The following is a 9726-nucleotide window of genomic DNA, read 5'->3' on the forward strand; positions in this document are numbered from 1 at the left end:
TCGTAGCATAGAGAAGTGCAAATCTACTGCTTTTTGGCATCCCACGACTACCACGTGCTGCACCGCAAGACTTGCCAGATGTTGATCATTTGAATGGCATAAAAAAACCATTGAAAAGAGTGGTGTGTGCATCTCACGAGCAGCCCAACCTGTGCTTGGATCTCACGGGCCACCACACTAGGGCGAGTCTACCGCCACCACGCATGATATTTTTAGGATTGGTGGCCTCAGATCTCATAGATTCGACTAACCTCCTCTCTCCTAGTGTGGCACGTGCTCATCACGCACCACCACAGTTCCTGATGATTGTCTGCCGGCAATTCTACAGTTTTTCCCTTACTATTTTTCTATGTTATTGCTCATCCTAGCTAACCAAGGATCGTGAGAAAAAATATAGTGAAATTCCCATTCAATCAGTCCAGACCAGTGACATGCAGCACAAATTCAAATCTATTCATTGCGGCTTCCGATATAGCATTATAGTCCATTTATCAGACTATATCAAAACCATTTTAGGCTGCTTCCTTTTGTGGGAAATGGATGATTGTTGAGTCTTTGGCCCCATATCTATTTTTTTTGTCTTTTTATTGTGTTGTACTAGTTGGTTTGAGATGAATATTGGGGCCTCCCACCCTATTATCTCTTATATCCTGTAACTATTTTATATATCTATAATATGCTTGATTAGAAGTAAAAACTAAGTTTAAAAAAACACTTCTACGTAAGTAATTAGTAAGGTACGTGCATTGAGGTATAGGAAAATGATACACTTACAACTCTTTTTTATAATTTTTATATAACTATATTTTGAAAGAGAGATATATTTGTAAAACAACTTATAAAAATAATATCACTTTACATAAATATTCTCAATTTAACATATAGCAGTATCAAAGTTATAAAAAAGAGTTGTAAGTATATATATCACCTTAAAAGTGTGTAAATCATGTTAGCATTTTGATTTTAAAATTTTGGTTAGCAACTGAATCTTCAATCCCCCTACTCTCCATTAATTGGTTCTATCTTAGTAATGAGCCCCACAACCTTTGCTTGAATGAATAGGGAGGCTAATTAAAAACTACATATTTATCCAGTGTGTCCAACTATTTCTTTTTACAGTTTTTTAGTTTTATTTTATTTTTTTGTAATTCCAAAGTGTATGATTGTTACTATAAAGGCAAGAATAGACAATACACTGAAGGTGTACGTTGAAATGCCTCAAAGGCAGAAGAAAAGTTTATTTGCTTTTACACTCCTTTCCATCCATACATGTACATTATTTATAATGATTAATACAACACCAACAATCCTCTATGATTTAGACACGTGTATATTATATTTCTATACAAATATATTCTATTTGTTTATGGAGCTTTATTGGCCTTTTGTGCCGCGTACACTTTCATTTCCGTTGGCCCTAGCTGCTACCTTCACGTCCTTGATGCTAGCTGTTGCCTTGTCATGTTCCGCTCCGGTGAGTACCTTATCTGTTGTGACCTTGTTGTGATCTTGAGAGCATGCTACGGTGACTAACTTATTATACCCCTTCGATGCAAGTAGCAATTGGAAAATAGTGAGGCTTGATCGCAAAAAAGTGAACTGAGTAGTAGATAGAGGTTTTGTTAAAATATCTGCAAGTTGTTCTTTGCTGAGAACAAAAGAAACATTAAGAGTTTTTGCAGCTACTCTTTCGTAAACAAAATGATAATCCAATTCAACATATTTGGTGCAAGCGTGAAGCATTGGATTGACTGACAAGTATGTGATTTCCAAATTATTACACCATAAGATTAGGGTTTTGGATAACATTATACCAAGTTCCTTGAGAAGAGATTGTATCCATAAGATCTCACAAGCGGTGTTGGCAACTGCCTTGTATTCAACTTCAGTCTTTGAACAGGCAACCGTAGGTTACTTTTTGGATCCCCAAGAAATAAGGTGTGAGCCAAAGAAAATACAGAAACCTCTCGTGGACTTTCTATCATCAAGACATTCGGCCCAGTCAGCATCAGAGTAAGCCGAGATGTCAAACAAAGAGTGAGCAGAAAAATATAATCCAAAGTGAGTTGTGGAATGCAAATAACGAAGGATTTTTTTGACAGTTTGCCAATGGAAATTTTTTGGACAATGCATAAACTTACAAACTTTATTGACAGCAAATGAGATATCAGAACTGATAAAAGTTAAGTATTGTAAACTACCAACTACACTTTTATAAAGATGAGGATCCTCAAACGAGGAGCCATCAAATGTTGAAAGTTTAGTGGTAGTCGACATAAGAGAGGAAACAACTTTGGCATTGTGCATATTAGTGCGATGTAAAAGGTCAAAAATATATTTAGACTGACTTAAATAATGACCTCGACTAGACTGAGAGACCTTTATACCAAGAAAAAAATTCAAATGGCCAAGATCTTTAATAGGAAATTGTCGGCTCATGAGAGTAATAAAATCAACAATTAATGAGGAATTTGAACTAGTAACAATGATATCATCAACATAGGCTAGGACAAAAACAACATGACCAGCTTGTTTAAAAATAAATGAGGAAGAATCAGACCTGGACTCTTGGAAGCCAACAGAAGAAAAGTGCGTACTAAGCTTGGAAAACCAGGCCCGAGGTGCCTATTTAAGTCCATAAATGGCCTTTTTCAGCTTACAGATGTATGTCAAAAAATCATGATTAACAAAATCAGGAGGCTGGTACATATATACTGCTTCTTCCAAGTCATCGTGTAAGAACGCATTTTGGATATCTAATTGGTGTAAGGGCCATTTACACGAAACAACAATGGAAATGAGTAATCTAATGGTCATGAGTTTCACTACAGGAGAAAAGGTTTCAGTATAATCTACCTTGGGCTGCTAATGAAAGCCATTGGCAACAAGGCGTGCCTTGCGCCGTTCAAGAGAGCCATCAACGCACCTCTCTGTTTCAAAATCCATTTTGGACCTAGCACATTAAAGGAGGAAGAATAAGGTACCAGATCCTAAGTGGAGTTGTGAAGGAGAGCCTGAAATTCCAAATTCATGGCTTGGCGCCATTCGGGATACCGTGCGGCTTCAGTATAGGTAGCTGGTTCTTCTGGGATTTCAGAGGAAGATGAGATCGAAAGTGAGGCTGAGGGTTTAGGAATAGGCTAGGGGAGGGTACCATCTTGACGCACTTTAGGACAACGCACATTTGCTTTCAACCTTGTGACCATCGATTGGGTGTTGATTTAAGGAGGAATTTCAGTAGCTGACAGCACTGGAACACAAGGATGTGAGTGGTTTCGGGATGAAGATGATGAACTAGGAGGGAGCGGACTCAAAACACTAGTGGGTTCAGAAGGGGGGCTTGATTATCTTAGTTGGCTGTTGGATGTGGATGGGCCCGTGGGTATGAGAGGAGAGCCACCTATGGTTTGGGTATTACGGGCCATTGGAGGACTTGATGAACTCGTGGGTATTGAAGAGAACACAGCTGGGTATTAGATGAACCCGTAGGAAGTGAGTCAAAGTGGGTATTATGTGAGTCAAAGTGGGGCAAACGAAAAGCTGCTGTGTATGTGGGGTAGGGGTGAAAACCGAACTCATCGGCACGATTTTTGGGTAAAACCGACGTTGACTGACGAGGTGAGATTTTTCGGAGCAACCGACCTTAACCGGTCAATGGGGAGGAGGAAAACCATCCATATCTACTTCGGCGGTTCTCTAGCGGTTCACGATCGGATCTCGGTTCCTCTAGCGGCGCTGGTTCTCGAAGAGAGTAGAGAGAGAGAGAGAGTTACAGAGGAGAGAGAGAGAGGATGTGAAACCCAGGTGAATCGCGGAAGAAGAAGAAGAAGGAAGAAGAAGATCAAAACGATGTCGTTTGGTTCTAAATCCAACGGCGTTGTTCTACTTATTTTTTTTTCGTTTCTCATAGATAAAACAACGCCATTTGCTTTAATACAAATGATGTCATTTATATGTATTTTAATCATAACTGATAGCATCAAACGACGCTGTTCCACTTAAGTGGAACGGCGTCGTTTTATAGGTATAAATTAAAATATATATATATATATATGTGGTCGGCTGGTTCAGCGGTTTGAGCCGGCCTCAAACAGTGACCGAACCGACGGACGTCGGTTTTGTTAATTTTCTGCTACCCGCCGATCGGTTCTTTGGCGGTTTCGGCCAATTTGGGACTCCGGCAGCCGGTCTGTGTCGGTCACGACCGGTTTGTCGGTTTCTTGTACACCCCTAATGTGGGGCGAGAACTAATGACCTCCCTGGAACCCTTAGGAGTAGACTCAGAAATAGAGGCAAACAGAAATTGATTTTCATAAAATAGAACATCCATAGAAATATAGGTATGACCTGATGATGGATGAAGACAACAATAACCTTTATGGTCAAGACTATATCCCACAAAAACATAAAGTTTAGAGTAGAAGTCATTTTATGCTTATTAAAAGGACGTAGATTGAGCCAACACGCGGCGTCAAAAGTCTAAAGGAAAAGATAATCAGGAGAACGTTTAAAAAGTTTTTGAAATGAAGATTTATTTTGTAAAATTGGGGTAGGCATTCTATTAATTAAAAACACCGCGGTTTGGAAAGCAGTTGACCAATATTGAAACGGCATTGAGGATTGGGCAAGCAAAGCTAGTCCAGTCTCAACTATGTGGCAATGTCGTCGCTCTACACTACCATTTTGGGCATGAGAGTATGGATAAGTGATACGATGACTGATGCCATAAGATTGTAGTACATTTTTAAGAGGGCGAAATTCACCACCCCTATCCATTTGTACATTATGTTTGTTGTAAAACAATTGGTAACATAATGTAAAAAGGCAATAAAAATAGAAGTAATATCAGATTTAGCTTGAAGTGAAAAAATCCAAATATATTTAATAAAGTCATCAACAATTGACAAATAAAATTGACATCTAGCATATGATAATATTGGTGTCGGGCCCCAAACATCAATGAATAATAATTCAAAAGGATGATAAGAACGAGATGGAGAAGGGGGTGAGGTAAGACGTGGGTTTTGGCTTGTGGACAAGCCGAACATGGAGATGTCAAGTTACTCGTATTTATGGGAAGTTTAAAAGTATTAATAATAAAAGAAGTAGTGCGAGAGGAAGGATGGCCAAATCGCATTTGCCAATTGAAAGCCGATGTGCGTTCTCCAATAAGTATTTACATAAGCTTCAATCTAACTCTGACTTTGACTTGTTGATGCGAAGTTAGAATTGAGCTTTTTTCTTGATTTCATTTTTAGCCCATTTTGGGCTTTATTTTTATTGTGGACTTTCACGTTTCAAGTTTAAAAAAAATATTTAAAAAGAAAAACAAATTTTAGATATGTAAATACAAAAAATATAACTAAAAATATTTCATATAATATGCAAACCTAAAAAATTAAAGAAATTAAAAATATATAGTAGGCCCTTTAGACTATTATTGATAACCTATCATTCATAATTTTATATTAGAGTCTCATACTCTCAAATAAGCTAAAAAAAAATGATTGTTCAACCAGCTCAAGCTAACAATTAAGGCCCAAATTATAAAAACTAACAAATTAGATCAACCATAAACCATCATAGTCCAATGGCAATGTCCATAATCCATTCATCCACTACTAACTAAATTATAAATAAGAAACAAAACCAGCCATGCAGCCACTCAAATACAAACTAAAATATTGTTCCAACCACAACATCAACTGACAAAACTAAAACACAAATTGAAATCAATTACATTACAGACAAAATAAAAACAAATAAAATCAATTAACTTATATATATATAAATATATTATATTAGACTTATTTCTATATTAATGTTTAGCTTATTTCTATACTTGATTATGTATGGCAGTAATACTATAATATTTATATGTACTAATTTATTAGTCTATTTATCGTATAATATAAGTATATTATTTTATAATACTGAACTCATACTAATATATTATTGAACTAAACTATGTAAGTTCTAATATAAGTTCTAGTTATATAACTATGTAACTATATTAGTACATATGATCAACCTACAAATAATACATATTTTTATAACATATGTATAATATTAGAATCGGAGGATAAAAGTCAAAGTCGAAGTTAGTCAAACAACTCTTCCGACTCCAACGATACAGATCGGTCGGGTTTTTGAATTTTTGGTCTGCCCTAGTGAAGGCATCCCATATAATAATTGTAATAATTGAGTCCCATATAATGATTGCAATAGTTGAGAAAAAATACAGGTTTCAAATCACGCATTAACGATTAGGAAATAACATCACCACAAATTCTATACCCAACACCACTTATCCATATTTCATCCTGTTTTATGTTTATGTTTCGTTACAATGTTTTTATGAAGGCTCTGGCTATGTGTGCGTGCATCTTTCTTTTATAATTTTATTCAACATGATGCAAATAAGCTCAAAATCTGCAATCCCAAATCAATATATATTAAAAAAAATGCTACTTTGCTCTCTGGATTTGATTTTTCGTACATTTTTTTAAAAAATGTTTAAAAACGTTACTGTTAGTAATTAAATTTGTGTTTTTTTTTTAATATTTAAAAATGTTTAAAAATGTTTGAAAAAAAAGTGAAGTTGCACTAACAGACATGCTGGCGATAAGAGTTGGGCCACCTAGTAAGGATCTATTGAGTAATATCATGGGCTTTGATTTGCAGGGGAAAAGAAACAAATTGATCTCAAAGAAGAAAGGACATTTTTTTCCCCTTTTTCTTGATATAAAGAACAATATGTGTTTCTAATCACTTATGCACAACCCAAGAGGCTTTTCATTGGATGGCCCTGATAACATATGGTGCTTCATACTCTAGATGCTTATTGATGAATGGTCTATGTCGAGCCCTAACGATGCTTGACACCTCCGAGTTTCTAGAACAAATTCTCAACTAATTTTAAGAGTGACTAAACTCTTGATTTAAGAGAAAATTCTCCCAATCCGATATAAGAGAAAATTCCCCCAATCAGATATTCCTAGAAAGCTCAAAGAAAACAAGTGCTAACGAATGTCTTCTATAATTCATATTTCATTTTGGTCCCTAGCAATAACTACCTTGTTGAAGGTAAAGAAAGTCTTTATTTGTAGTAACAAACCACTGCTCCCACATTTAGGATATCGAGAGGTTTTAGTAAGAAATAATTGTTCCATAGCAGCAGCTATCTTCAGATCAAGTACTGGTGAAATCATTTTTGCAACTACTCACAAAATTGATTCTGTTAATCCCAACTTTGGAGAAGCTATGGCTGCCAAGCTAGCCATTGAGGAAGCAGTACATCTTAAGCTCACAAACATAATCATCAAAGGAGACAATTAGGTGGTAACCAATGTTGTAACATGCCCTTCGTCTTCACCAGACTAGTCCATCCACAACATCCTAACTGATATCACATACCTTTTAAAGTCATTCAAAAGTTGATCAACACAAAAGATTTATAGATATTAGAACAAATGAGTGCATTGAATGGCGCAATGGGATGCTACAAACAATATGTTTGGCAAATATCCCTTATCAAAATACCTCAATGTTTACTAAATTTTCATAACGGGAAAGATCCTCACATTAACAATTTGGGATGAATAAAACATTGGCATGTAAGCATACATATAATTTGCCATTATTAATATGATATTAATCTTGCCAAGAAAAAAAAAAGGCTAAACTATACTGGATGAATTAAACAAGTAAAACTCAATAAAGAAAGTCAATTACTTTTTTCTGGTTTCAAATCTATTTTAAATATGAGCTATGTTATATACAATCATTTTTATGTATTTCTTACACACTTTACTAATATGATTGATCAAAACAGTTATTTTATATTAAAAAAAGTGACACAGCCAATTACATTAGTGGAGTGTACAAGGAGTACATAAAAGTGATTGCATATAAAATTTTTGATCAAATATTCATCGTTATGCACAGATGATATGTACATATACTAATACTAATTCCTGAGAATTAGGATTTGGGTGTTGTCGCAGTAAAATTCTACTACAACCCTTACTCATTGCTCCACATTTCAACTCCAGTTAACTTCAAACCTAAATGCTAAAGGGAGTATCAACATGGAAACAGAGTAATAAAACAAATTATAGGAAATCTAGCCATACTAGTCAGGAATTACTACTGATCATGAACATAAGTACATGACAATAAGAAATCCCTCAATTTTATCAAAGATAACAGTTTCTAAAATATATACTGCTTGTGAACATCTTGAGATTTGACTCCATCCATGTCAAAGAATTCACCTCCTACATTGTTCCCTAGATAGAAAGTGCAAAACTCTTAGCTGTGGTGTGAAGAAGAGGAAGAAGAAGATAGCATTTACCGGTAAAGTATTGTCTCAATGCCACGTTAGCTTTCCTGCTAACACGATGCTTTTATCGGGATGCAATGTGTCTTGGACAATCTGTCCATTCCTGTTTGATAGTAACTTTTCACCCTGATCACGAAAAAGAAAAATTTCTTGATCTTATTTATCGGGATGCATCACCATTCATCTCTAGGGTAATAATATCCTTACACATTCTTTATTACTATTTGAGTCTTGCTAGAAAGAAGTCTAATCATTTTGCATACCCCACACACCCTAATGTAGAGGTGACATGGAGCTTTTATTAATAAGAGGACAAAAAAGAGTCACAAGTGTTTTGGGCATAGCATAGCATTTCTGACTCGGTGGTTCTTCTTCTTTCTTATTCAACAGCAGTACAACTTTTCTAGTCGTTGAAGGTAGAGGAGGGTAATCACAAATTTCCTTTTTAATCTTCTCTGCTCTAAACAATTTTTACCACTCTACGAAGGTGGCTTCATTGATTTAACCAATCAACAACCGCATAGCATTTTTGGGCATAGCAGTAATGAACTTTCTCGAATAGAATTTGGTTTTGCTAGACCCAAACTCTCTCTATCTCTAGCTTAAGTTGCATACAATAGATTTTTGATTGTGTATTCGATTTATTAGCTTCACAGTTGTAAACCAAAAGGCCCTAAAATCCCTCTTAATATCCCTTCTCTTATGTTTATAGCTCCAGTTGCATACAATGAGTTTGTGATTGTGATATTAATATATTGGCTTCATAGCCATACACCATGGTAGTCGTTCCCCATTTTTTTTACATAAATGTTTCTTCTGCAGGTGAGTCGTGAGCTTGGCTGCTTCAGGAGGAAGAAGAGAAGGCTCCATTGAAATGGTTTATTTTTTATAAAGGTAAAATTGACTTTTCATAGTACTGACACGGAGGGTATGCGTTTCATGCCTGAATTTCGGCGTGCTTTCTAGCATTTTTCTTACTATTTTACTCTCATTTAGTTATTTTTTTCCTTTTGCTGTTTGAATCTAGATAAAAAATTTCAAAACATGTCTTTTTTGTATAATTTAAAAGAAAATAAATTCAATAGAGAGATATCAAGTTTTATAAAGAATTTATTTTAAATTAAATTACATAATTACTTTTGCTGATTGAAATTATTTTCTTTTATATTATTATGTAAGAAGATAATATAATAAGATTTTTAATAGGTTTGGAGAGTGAGATGAGAATTTTTTATTTTAGATAAAAGTTTAAAATATTATATTTTATTATTATTATTTTGAAATTTGAAAAAGTTAAATTTAAATTTAAAAAATTAAATTATTTATTATATTTTATATAAAAATTAAAAAAATTTATAATAAAATGAGAATTTTAAGGATCA

Source organism: Carya illinoinensis, chromosome 9, assembly GCF_018687715.1.
Source record: "Carya illinoinensis cultivar Pawnee chromosome 9, C.illinoinensisPawnee_v1, whole genome shotgun sequence".
Taxonomy (NCBI): domain Eukaryota; kingdom Viridiplantae; phylum Streptophyta; class Magnoliopsida; order Fagales; family Juglandaceae; genus Carya; species Carya illinoinensis.